Source organism: Pristis pectinata, chromosome 29 (genome assembly GCF_009764475.1).
Source record: "Pristis pectinata isolate sPriPec2 chromosome 29, sPriPec2.1.pri, whole genome shotgun sequence".
NCBI classification, from domain to species: Eukaryota; Metazoa; Chordata; class Chondrichthyes; order Rhinopristiformes; family Pristidae; genus Pristis; species Pristis pectinata.
Genome location: NC_067433.1, coordinates 20,209,253 through 20,222,258, shown reverse-complemented (window position 1 = coordinate 20,222,258; position 13,006 = coordinate 20,209,253). Strand labels below are relative to the sequence as shown.

General features: G+C 42.0%; 1 protein-coding gene across 2 annotated transcripts in view; it reads right to left on the bottom strand.

The window, feature by feature from the left end:
* Nucleotides 1-13,006, bottom strand: part of LOC127584413 (cytosolic purine 5'-nucleotidase-like) — a 171,960-nt gene that overhangs the window by 122,433 nt on the left and 36,521 nt on the right. Inside the window, exon 1 of one of the 2 annotated variants that reach the window (XM_052041204.1) lies at nucleotides 12,703-12,852. The exons of the other annotated variant lie outside the window; for it this stretch is intronic. The gene's annotated coding sequence lies outside the window, so the exon portion shown is untranslated. Of the gene's footprint in view, nucleotides 1-12,702; nucleotides 12,853-13,006 lie in introns of those variants that run through there. 2 annotated transcript variants of the gene reach the window in all.

Below are 13,006 nucleotides of genomic sequence, written 5' to 3'. Positions count from 1 at the left end.
TCTTGACCTCAGTTCCACTCTCATGTTTACTGAGTGGCTTTACATTGTATTTACAGAACAAAAAACAGGCCATTTGGCCCAACAGATCTCTGGTCATGTTTATGTTCCATGCAAGGGCCCCAATCTCCCATCCTTGTTCACAAAATTTCATTAATGTCGCTATATTCCTTTCTCCTTCACACATTTGCCGCATATGTATCCAAGTTAGATGCCATGACCACTCCTTGTAGTGTCAAGTTCCACATTCCAGTCAGTCCCCAGGTGAAGATTATTCACATGAATTCCCATTGATTTATTCATAACTGCTTTATATATGCTGCCCCCTAATTCTGGTCTCAGCCAGAAGTGGAAATATCTTTTCTATGTGTACCTTATTAAACACTTCAATAATCTTTAAGGATTTTGTTTTATCAGAAAAGAGACCAAACCTGTTTAACGTTTTCTGATCATTCTTGTATTTCATATCTTCCCTAGTGCCCCCGTATGCTCTCCTTAACAGAGCACAATTGTTTCCAATATTCTCAATGTATGATACAACATATAATTCATCCTGCACTGCAGAAATGTGGAAGTTGTTTAGGGACCACTTGCATGGGGATCTAGATAGGTTTGTCCCACTGAGACAAAGGATGGTAGGGTGAAGGAACCATGGCTAATAAGAGAGGTGGAAGGTTTAGTCAAGAGGAAGGTTTAGTCAAGAGGAAGAAGGAAGCATATTTAAGGTTTAGGAAGCAAAAACCGGATAGGGCTCCTGAGAGTTATAAAGTAGCCAGGAAGGAGCTTAAGAAGGGACTTAGGAGAGCTAGAAGTGGACATGAGAAGGCCTTGGCAAGTGGTTAAGGAAAACCCTAAGGTGTTCTACACATATGTGAGGAACAAGAGGATGACAAGGGTGAGGGTACGACCACTCAGGGATAAGGGGGGAAAAATGTGTCTGGAGGCAAAGGAGGTAGGGGAGGTCCTAAAGGAATATTTTGCTTCAGTGTTCACCAGGGAGAGGACTTAGACAATTGTGAGGTTAACGTAGAACAGGCAAATGTGTTGGAGCATGTCGAGGTTAAGAAAGAAGCAGTGTTGAAGCTACTAAAAAGCATTAGGATAGATAAGTCCCCAGGGTCGGACAGGATATCCAGGTTACTATGGGAAGTGAGGGAAGAGATTGCTGGAGCATTAACAATGATCCTTGAGTCCTCCCTGGCCATATGAGTGGTACTGGAGGATTGGAGGATGGCAAACATTGTTCCATTGTTCAGGAAAGGGTGGTACATATGAGTGGTACTGGGAGTTATAGACATCAGTGGTGGGCAAACTATTGGAGAGGATTCTTAGGGACAGGATTTATGAACATTTGGAGAAACATAGTCAACATGGCTTTATGAGGGGCAGGACGTGCCTCACGAGCCTAATAGTTTTCCAAGGAAGTGACAAGACAAATTGATGAAGGCAGTGCGGTGGATGTGGTATATATGGATTTTAGCAAGGCATTTGACAAGGTTCCCCATGGTAGGCTCATTCAGAAAGTCATGAGGTGTGGGATCCATGAAAAATTGGTTGTGTGGATTCGAAATTGGCTTGCCACAGGAGGCAGAGAGTGGTTGTAGAAGGGGAGTTTTCGACCTGGAGGTCGGTGACTAGTGATGTTTTGCAGGGATCTGTTCTGGGATACCTGCTCTGTGATTTTTAGAAATGATTTGAATGAGAAAGTGGAAGGACGGGTTGGTAAGCTTTCAGATGACATGAGGGTTGGTGGTGCAGTAGATAGTGAAGAAGGTTGTCATAGGTTGCAATGGGATTTAGATGCAGAGCTGGGCGGAGAAGTGGCAGATGGAGTTCAATCCGGAGAAGTGTGAAGTGATACACTTTGGACGAAGGAATTTGAAGGCAGAGTACATGGTTAATGGCAGAATTCTTAGCAGTGTGGAGGAACAGAGAGATCTTGGGGTCCAAGTACATAGATCCTTCAAAGTTGCCTCACAAGTGGATAGGGCAGTTAAAAAGGCATATGGTATGCTGGTCTTCATTAGCTGGGGGATTGAGTTCAAGAGCCAAGAGGAAATGTTGCAGCTCTATAAGACTCTGGTTAGACCACACTTGGAATATTGTGTTCAGTTCTGGTCACAACATTATAGGAAGGATGTGGAAGCTTTGGAGGGGTTGCAGAGAAGATTTACAAGGATGCTACCTGGGTTGGAGAGCATATCTTATGAGGAGAGGTTGAGCGAGTTAGGGCTTTTCTCTTTGGAGCAACAGAGGATGAGAGGAGACTTGATAGAGGTGTATAAGATTATGAGAGGCATAGACAGAGTGGACAGCCAGCATCTTTTCCTCAGGGCAGCAATGGCCAATACTTGAGGTCACCCGTTTAAGGTGCATGGAGGAAAGTTCAGGGGAGATGTCAGAGATAGGTTTTTTTTTTACAGAGAGTGGTGGTTGCCTGGAATGCACTGCTGGGGGTGGTGGTAGGGGCCAGTATGATAGGGTCATTTAAGAGACTCTTAGATAGGCACATGGACAAAAGAAAAATAGAGGATTATGGGTGGTGAAGTAGAGAGGGGGATAGATTGAATAGGGATAAGGTTTATATCTGGGCCGAAGGGCCCATACTGTGCTGTACTGTTCTATGTTCTAAACTACCTCTTAAATTTTAGCCATTCAGAAATTAATCCGAGCACTTGTTTTCTTCTTTTGGCTAAAAAGTCCTTACTTGTCTCTACTGATGCTTTTACGTTTTGTGTATTTCTACCCCCAGCTCCTCTTCTCTATTTAAACACATTTTCCAGTAGATAGTCTTCCTATTCTTCCAAGACACATCACCTCACATGTTTCCCCATTTCTGTTCTTTTGCCAGTTAGATGCTTGTTCTATTTTCAGTAATATGTTCCTGTATGTTTTGGCCATTCTGCTCTGTTTTAACTATTATTCTCAATTTGGTGTTGTTTGCAAATATTGAACATGTTCTTTCAATTCCAGAGTCCAAAACATTTACACAGCACATAACTTTCCATCTTTTTGCTGAACTCCTTACTTCCTACTTGTCCCCACATTCCACATATCCTGGCATTGATCAGCAGTGCCCTCCTGAAGGCTATTTGGCGACACTATTACAGCACCAGCGATCGGGGTTCAATTCCCGTCGCTGTCTGTAAGGAGTTTGTAGGTTCTCCCGTGTCTGCATGGGTTTCCTCCAGGTGCTCCGGTTTCCTCCCACATTCCAAAGACGTACAGCTAGGTTAATATGAGTTTAAAATGGGCGGTGCGGACTCGTTGGACCGGAAGGGCCTGTTACCACGCTGCAAATAAAATTTTTTTTTAAATTTTAAAAAAAGATTACATCTACTGATTACTATCCTTTCAATGATTTCTTCATAAAAGCCCTGTTGGTGCTGCTGTCTCAGCTCTGGTGAACCGGTTTGAACCTGACCTCAGTTGTTGTCTGTGTGAGTTTGCATGTCTCCCTTCAGCCATGTGTGTTTCCGTAGGTGCTCTGGTTTCTTCACACATCCTGATGACGTACCAACAGACTAAGTGGAAAAAGAACCAGACAGTAATTGATGGGTATGTGAGATAGATTAAGTTGGAGGGGGAAAAGAAATGGGATTGATAGGATTGCTCTGCTGAGAACGACGGGTTTGAATGGCCTCCTTTTTTGGCATAATACTTTAAGCAAGTAAAAATTCAATAAAATTGTCCAAACAACTTTTGAAATTCATGGCAACAATTCTTTATTATTTTCTCATTTTTTGTGACACCTTTGAACAAGGATTTCATTGCCTTTCCTACCACCAACATTAATTTAATAGTCCTTTTTAAACATGGGAATTTTATTATCTGTCCACCAACCATCTCCTACTTTTTCTTTATATCCATTTTTACATCAATACAACAGTGCCTTCACTGTATTTTCCCTACCTACTTTCAACATGTATGCAATGTGTGCAATCCTTGGACTAGTTTCAAGCACAAAGGGGCAACACCAATTTAAATTTCCCTGATTGAAAAGAATATCAGAGATCTACATGGCAGCTCAGTTGCAGGATTGTATTGTGCTCTGCTTGACATTGCCATACTCCCAGCCTGCCCTTATTCTCCACATTTAGGCTTCCAAATCTAATTATTGACTCTTTTCTCCCCCATTCAGCATCATTCTGTGCACCTTCTTATTACAAAGCAATCACCACTGTGGATATTAAAGGACAGATGTAGATGATCAATGAGGTTTGTAGATTGCAACTCAGTGAACTATATTAAACTTTCAAAGCTACATACATCAAAATGTGCTTGTTTTACGTTTTAAATTATCCTTTGAGTGAAACTTTGCAATAACTAGTCACAAAATGTGGTAAGGCCTGGAGAAACTCATTACCCTATCTTCTCCCTGAGAGAATGGAAACTAAAAGGGGGGAGACAAATTGATTAGGAACACATTTTTGAAATGATAGTAATTGGTTAAACATAGCATTTAAAAAAACATGCTTGGAGCTAGAATTTAAACTTGAGTACCGTTAATGCATGGTTATTCTGTATTTATCATGTAAACAAGAATTACAGAAATAGGATGCAAATAGCAGTCTTACTGATGACGCTCAGTAGAAGTCAAAGATAAGGTGGAACGGTGCCATCTCCACCTGGTCTGATTTGCCTTATACATAACCTGTTATGCATGACATGGTTGATTCTCAGACTTATACAGTTGCCAGGACAGGTAGAAATGGTAACTAAGTGCTGGCTTACAAGCAACATCCAAACTGAGATTAAAACAAAAGGGAAAAAAGTAAAAATAAAGGCACAGAAAATACAAACACACGTCGGAATCTGTAAAGAGTAATGTCAGGATTTTAAAACTGTAAGCAAATAGATCGGATGCACTTTTGATTACATACCCCCAAAGTCAATATCCTACTATTGAATCGTAGACTGGCGTGCCTCGCATTTATAGAAGTTTTGGTGTTTAAGAGAAAGACATTTCCTGGTAATAGACTTAGCAATAACCTGACAAAATGTAGGATTTGTATAATCCTCCATAATTTCCCAAAAGCAACTGCAGAATTTGATAGCTCAGCTGCTGGTAATCCCAACGACGATGCTAAAACTAAAAACAGCATAATAACCAAGTGATATATTTAGATACAAATGTTGTCTGTAACCCATGGAAGCCTATAGTGCTACATATACATCACATACTAACTCTGCTGTAAAACTGTACATTGCACCTACTGATTCCAATGTTGCTCCAACACTGGATCCTCAGAATGGTGCCCTCCGAACACCACTTCTGGGATGTGTGCCCCTAACATCATCCTCCAAGCTCTGCCAATATTGTCAAATGAAGGTTGCTTGTATACTGTGTGTTCTCTCTGTGCCAAACAAGATATGCACCTTCATTGCTGCTCTTCCAAACCTGCCATTACACTACGTGCTCCCATTGCTGCCCTTTTAGCACTGCTCCCACTTCCTGGTTGATGCCATTCCTGCACTTATTCTTGCTTGACAACCCCCTGAAATGGCCATAAGCCAATCAGTTGCATCAAACCATTATATTAAAACAGAGAAAGGGTAAAATGGTCATGGATTTAGACAAAGTTACTCCCAACCCAATCAACTTGTCAAGTCCTCCTCATGATTACCTGGGAAGTCTAAATTGAGAAGAGCTATCCCACAGACTAGACATGCAACAGCTTGGCAAGTATAACAGACAATGTTCCAGATCCCTCCATTATAATCCTTGGGTCAATCCTTTCCCACCTGAAATGGTGGTAATGGTATACGAGCAAGAGGAGTTCTCAACATTGACTTTAGACTCCATGGAAGTCTCATGGTATCAGACTGAGCATAAGCAAGGAAACCTCCTGATTTTGACCCACTGTTAATGAATCAGTGCTCTATGTTGAGCAATGCTCATTATTGGAAGTAGCAAGAGCTCTGAGTGTACACTGCGTGGGGTACTTCAATGTCCATCACCAAAGAGTTGCTTGGTGACCACACCACTGACTGACCTAGCTGTCATGAAGGGTACTGCTGCCAGATTGGGTCTATAGCAGGTGGCAATGAACCAACATAAGGGATAAGCCTACATAATCCTGCCCTCATCAATCTACCTGCTGCAGATACTTTATGTCTGTGACAATATTGATAGGAGGGACCACTACACAGTCGTCATAGAGACAAAGTCCCATCCTCTCATTGAGGATACTCTCCATCTGTTTTGTGGCTCTATCAGTGTGATGTGAGGGAAGCTGATCTGGTAGCTCGCTACTGGGGGTCTGTGAGATGCTGCGGATCATCAGCAAAAGGAACAGGAAGATACATCATTGTCATCTATAAACTCAAAGCTTGATATATCCCTCACTCTGCCACTACAGTCAAGCCAAGGCATCAACCCCTAGCTCAATGAGGAGTGCAGAGAAGCACCAAACATAGCTATAGACATGGTTCTAACCTGGTGAAGCTGAAACATACTAATCAGAAATAAGGAGCATGTAATAGACAGAGCTAAGTGATCCCACAAGAAGCTGTAGGAAGATCGTTTTCAGAAGTCAATCATCCCAGCCCCAGGACATTGCTGCAAGTGTTGCTCGTGACAGTCCTGAAGCCCAATCATCTTTGCCTCCCTTCCTTCCTTCACAAGAACAGCAGTGGGGATGATCACTGATGATTACACATTGCTCAGTTCCATTCATAATTTCTCAAAAAATGAAGCAGTTCATGCCTGCAACCAGCATGACCCAGATAACCCCCCCCACTGTGGTTCTACCTATCGCCTACCAGCCTCTGTCTCACTCACTTCTATATACCAGCTACCTTCCCTCTACACTCTCAGTTAGGGTCTCGACCACATCATTCCACACCTCACTTGGTTCCATCTATCACCTCCAACCCTCCCTCTTGCCTCTTTCTCCTGCCTGTCTTCCCTCTATACTCTCAGTCCTGATGCAGGATCTCGACCCAAAACATCAACCATTCCTTTGCCTCCACAGATGTTGCTTGACCCACTAAGCTCTTCCAGCAGTTTATTTTTTGAGCCAGATTACAACATCTGCAGTCGCTTATGTCTCCTGATTAAACATCTATCTCAGCTTTGAATAAATTCAAGGATTCAGCCTCTGCAGCACTCAACACTTACAATCCCTTATTCAGAGGGCTTACTGGTCCTAGAATCTCCAAGGAAGAGAAGCATCCTCCCAGCTAACCAGCGAGATGGTGGGGTGGGGGGGTCATTTTCAGAATGGCAACCTGTAATCAATGGGGTAGCTCGGGGATCAGGGCTGAGACCACATGATTTGGAGGAAGGAAGCAAATGCACTGTAGCCAACTTTGCGGATGATACAAAAGTGTTAAAGGCAAGCTACAAGAACACTATAATATTAACAGGTTAGGTGAGTATGCAAAAAGTTAGCATATGTGGGAACATGTTAAGTCATTCACTTTGGAAGGAAGGAAGGTAAAACAGATTATTATTTCAAAGGAGAAAGCTGCGGTGCAAGAGGATTTGGGGTCCTCATACATGAAGCACAGAAAGCTGGCACACAGATGTGGCAGATAATCAGGATTTCTAGTAGGATGGTGTCTCTTATTTCAAAGGGGTTGGAGTACCAAAGTAGGGAAGACTTACTACAACTGTACAAAGCACTAATAAGACCGCATTCAAAATACTGTATGGTGTTTTGGTCCCCTTATTTAAGGAAAGCCAGATCATTATTGAAGGCAGTTCAAAGAAGGTTTAGTAGGATGGTCCCAGGTATGGAGAGATTGCCTAACCAGTTGGACAAGTTGGAATTTAATAGAATGATAGTCCATCTCATTGAAGTTCTTACAGAGCTTGACAGGCAAAATGCTGGCAGGATGTTTCTTCGCATAGTCATAATCTCGGAATAAGGGTGTGCTCATTTAAGACTGAGATGAGGAAGAATTTCTTCTCTCAAAGTTGTGAGTCTTTGGAATGTAGAGCTGAATCATTGAAAATATTCAATGCTGAGATAGCCTTTTAATCAGTGAGGGAATCAAGGGTTATGGGGGTAGAATGGGAAAGTGATGCTCAACCATGATCTCATTGAATGGTGCAGCAACTTCGAGTGGCCAAACTGCCTACTTCTGTTCTTCTTCCTTATAGTTCTTGACTTGCTGAACATCTTTTGGAAATCCAAGTATTTCACATCTACTGGTTCCTCTCACCACTCTGGCTGGTATCTCCTCAAAGAATGCTAACTAATTTGTTAACATAATTTTCACTAAAAGAAGCAATACTAACTCTGCATGATCAGCATATGACTTTCCAATGTTCTTCTACTACCTCTTAATAAATAATTGTAACATTCTCTAATAATAGATATTAAGATAACTTGCTTGTAATTACCCACTTGTTGCCTCCCACCTTTCTTGAACAAGAGTACGACATTGGCTGCTTCCCAATCCTCCAGTACTTCTCCAGAATCTGAGGATTTTTGGAAGAGTAAACGCAGTGCATCTATTATTGCTGTTGCCTATTCTTTTAGGGTTGTAAGATGCAAACTATCAGGTCCAGGAGACCTATGAACCTTTAATCCCATGATATACAATGATGCATCACAGCACCAGCAACCTGGGTTCAATCCTGACCTCTGGCATTGTCCATACGAAATTTGCACGATCTCCCTGTGACCTTGTGGGTTTCCGCTGGGTGCTCTAGTTTTCTCTCACAGGCAGGCTAATTGGCTTCTGTAAATTGCCTCTAGTGAGTAAAATCTGGCCGGAGTTGAATGTAGTGAAAATAAAATGGGATAGCGTAGGGTTAGTATAAACGGGTGCTTGATGGTCAGCACGGACTCGATGAGCCAAAGGGACTATTCCATACTGTATGACTCTATGACTAATTCTTAGTAAAAAGGCTGGTATTTAATTCTTCCCCCATTTCTTTAATATTAAAAGAATGTTTGTAGCATCTTCTATCATAAACTGCGCAAAATATCTGTCTAATTCCTCTGCTATTTCTTTGTTCCCCATAACTATTTCTCCAGACTCAGTATTCACTTTGACCTCTCTCTTCTCTCCTATATGTGTAGTTACACAAACCCATTTTATATTTCTCATTACTTTGCCCTCATAGTTAAATTTCTCATTCTTTATTTTTTTGCTGGATACCAATCTTTGGGGCTACCTCAAATTTTTGCCACTTAATATGTTTTCTCTTTCAACTTAATGCGTTCCTTAACTTCCACAGTCAGCTGTGGATGAGTCACATCCCCCTTAGAATCCTTCTGCCTCATTGAGATATATTTTTGCTGGCAGTCATGAATTGCCTCGTTAAATATCTGCCACTACTTGTCTATTGTCTTAGCTGCTAATCTGTTGTCCTGTCTACTTTAGCCAACTCTATCCATATTTCTCTGTAATTTCCCTTATTTAGGATTTACCCGGATATTTCAGATCCAAGTTTTGAACTCTTGAGCAGATTGGTAAATTCTATTATGCTGTGATCACTATTTCTTTGGGTATCTTTTACTCTGAGATCATTTATTAAACCTGTCTCATTACACATCACTAAATCCAAAATAGCCTGTCCCTGTTTGGCTCCATAATATATCACTCTAGGAAACTATCACAATGCACTCTATGGATTCATTCTCGTGGCTACCATTTCCAATTTGATTAACCCAACATAGATATGAAGATTAAAATCAACCATGATTAATGCAATCCTCTTTTTACACGTCTATATTATTTCTTGATTTATATTCTTTGCTGCAGAGCACTACTCCGACCGCAGTCTTCTTTCCCATGGTATTTTGTTTATCTCCACCGAAATGAACACTAGATATTCTAAGGCTGGATTGTCTCTCATTATTTATTTTATCTCCTATTAGCAGAGCTACCCCACCACCTTTTCCTTCCTGCCTGTCTTTCATAGAAATGCAGAGGATGTGGAAAAAATTCACAAGGATGTTGCCTGGACTGGAGGGCTGAGTTATAAGGGGTGACCTTATAGAGGTTTATGAAGTTATGGAGGGGCATAGATAGGGTAAACAGTCTTTATCCCAGGATAGGGGAGTTTAAAACTGTAGGGTATAGGTTTAAAGTGGGAGGATTAAAATTAAAAGAGGATCTAAGGGGCAGGTTTTTCCACAGAGGGTGGTGGGTATATAGAATGAAGTGGTAAAGGCAGTACAATTACAATATTTAAAAATCATTTGGACAGGTACATGGATAGGAAAGGATTAAAGGGATACAGGCCAAATGCAGGCATATGCATTAAATGCAAATAGTTTAGATAGGCATCCTAGTTGGCATGGATGAGCTGGGCCAAAGGGCCTATTCTTGCGCTGTATAACTCTATGAATCTATAAGTTCACACATTCATGAATATTGAGTTCCCAGCTTTGTTCTTTCTGTAACCATGTCTTTCTTGTACCTACCAAATAATAGCTGTTTATCTCTATTTGTGATGTTAAGTCATTGGTTTTGGTTGGGATGATGTGTGCACTTAGATATAGAGCTCTTAATTTCATCTTTTCACCACCTTTCCTTACATTGTCCAGTGGCCAATTGTGGCTCGATTTGTTTTTTGCCCTTCTTTCCCCTCACTTCCAATTTATCATTCATTTCTATCCTTGTTTCCTTCTCCTCTACTCCCTGCTCAGGTACCCATCCCCCAGGATACTAGTTTAAACCCTCCCCAACAGAACTACTAAACCCCCCCATGAGAATATTGGTGCTGGCCCTGCCTTGATGTGACCTACTTAGTTGTATCAATCCCACCTTCCCTACAACCAGTCCCAATGCCTTGGGAATCTAAATACCACCCTCCTAGACCATCTCTCTCACCATGAATGTGGCTGAAGGTTCGCTGAGCATGTATAATTATCAACGTTTTAACCAAATGCTGGGGAAGGGATGAACAGGCAGCTAGGAACTGAGGAATGATGGCAATGGCTTTGGGCTTCCCAATATTTAGCGGCAGCAAATTTCTGCTTATCTCCTATTGGGTGTCAAGTATTGTTACAAATTAGAGTATGTGGAGGGGTCAGGACAAAGGATGGCAAGGTAGTTTTGGTTTTTGTCAGCATGGGTGTGGAATAATATTGTATCTAATGTTGCTAGAGCAATACATAAATGTGAAAGAGAACAACAGGACCACAGAGGCATTGGTGCAGGAGGCATCCATAACATAGATGACAATGGAAAAGGTTGAGTGCGGCCCCAACAATAGGAGAATATAAGAAAATAAGAAATAGGAGCAGGAGGAGGTCATTCAGCCCTTCAGGTCTGCTCCGCTATTCAACAAGATCAGATCTGTCTTTCTACCTCAAACATCATGTTCCTGCCCTATCCCCACATCCTTTGATTCCTTTAACATTCAGAAATCTATCAATCTGTGTTAAATGCAATTAATGACTGAGTCTGCATAACCCTCATAGAAAATTCTAAAGGTTAACCACTTAATGAGTGAAGAAATCTCTCCTCATTTCAGTCCTAAATGGTTTACTCCTTAATTTAGATTAAGGGGTAGGCCACTAAAATAGATTAAATTGACAATAAACTAATCTAATCCGAGTCTGTGACCCCCTAGTTTTAGATTCCCCAACCATGGGAAACACCCTTCCCACATTTACCCTCTTGCATTTGCTAAGAATTTCCTATTTTTGAATAAGATCACTTCCCTAAACTCGAGAGAGCAGGGGTCTTACCCACTTGACAGACACATCAACACTAGAAACAGCCTGGTGAATGTTCACTGCACTCCCCCATTAACCAGTAATTTTTCTCCAAAAATGTAACAGTATTCCTTTCCAGGGTCTGGTGTCATTGGCAAGGTATCTATTGGCCATCCCCTGCTGCCCTTGAGAAGATGGTGATAAGCCACCTTCCTGAATGGCTGTCCTCTGGTGGGAGTACTTCCACAGTGCTGTTGGTGACAGAGTTCCAGGACTTAGACTTAGTGATAATGTAGGCCTAGTAATATATTTCCAAGTAGGGTGATGTGCAACTTGGAAAGGAACCTGCAATGGTGTTCCCATGCACCCACTGCCCTTGACCTTCCCAGTAGTAGAGATCATGGGTTTGGGAAGTGCCGTCAGAGTAACCTGGGTAAGTAACTACAGAGCAATTTATAGATGGTACTCACTGTTGCCACTGTGCACCAATGGTGAAGGGGGTACCAATCAAGTGGTTGACTTTTCCTGGATGGTTTTGACCTTTTTGAGAGTTGTTGATGATGCAGAGTGGAGAGTACACCATTACTCGCATGGCTTGAGGCTTGTAGATGATGGAAAGACCTTTGGGTGTTAGGAAATGAATCACTCACGGCAGAGACACAGCTTCTTACCTGCTCTTCTATCCTTCTACCACAGTATTTATGTGGCTGGGCTAGTTGTGTTTCTGGTAAATATTGACCCCCAGGATATTGATTGGGGTGAGGGTGGGGAAAAGAGGGAAGGAGACTGCCCTTAGGATGGGAGGAAGGGACAGTGGAACAACTATCCATTTCCCTCCACAGATGCTGTCTGACTTACTGAGTTGCTCCAGCATCTTGTTTGTGGCTCCAGATTCCAGCATCTGCAGTCTTGTATCTCTAGCTAGCTTTCAGCGACTGGTGAACAAGGACACCCATATCCCTTTGAACATCAACATCACCTAATCTCTCACCATTCAATGAAAACTTTCAACATTTTTCTTCAACTGAAGTAGATAACCTCACATTTTTCACACAGTACTCCAGTTTTGCCCACTCACCAAGCTAATCTACATCCCCTTGAATCCTCTCTGCATCTTCGTCACTGCTCTCATTTTGTGGTCTTTCATCAGCAAATCTGGAAATAACATTTGATCTTCTCAGCCAAATCGTGGATACAGATTGTGGATAGAGGTGGCCCAAGCACAGAACTGCCATTAACTTTTCCAGCAGCAATTTCTTTACTAGTGCTAGAGACGTGACTTAGTTATGATGACGGAGAAGTTGGCCATTCCGCCCATTGCTTCCATGCTGCCTCCAAGCAGCGCAGGCTCCCGGCCGAGGTCAGGTGTTGTCCGCCAGGAG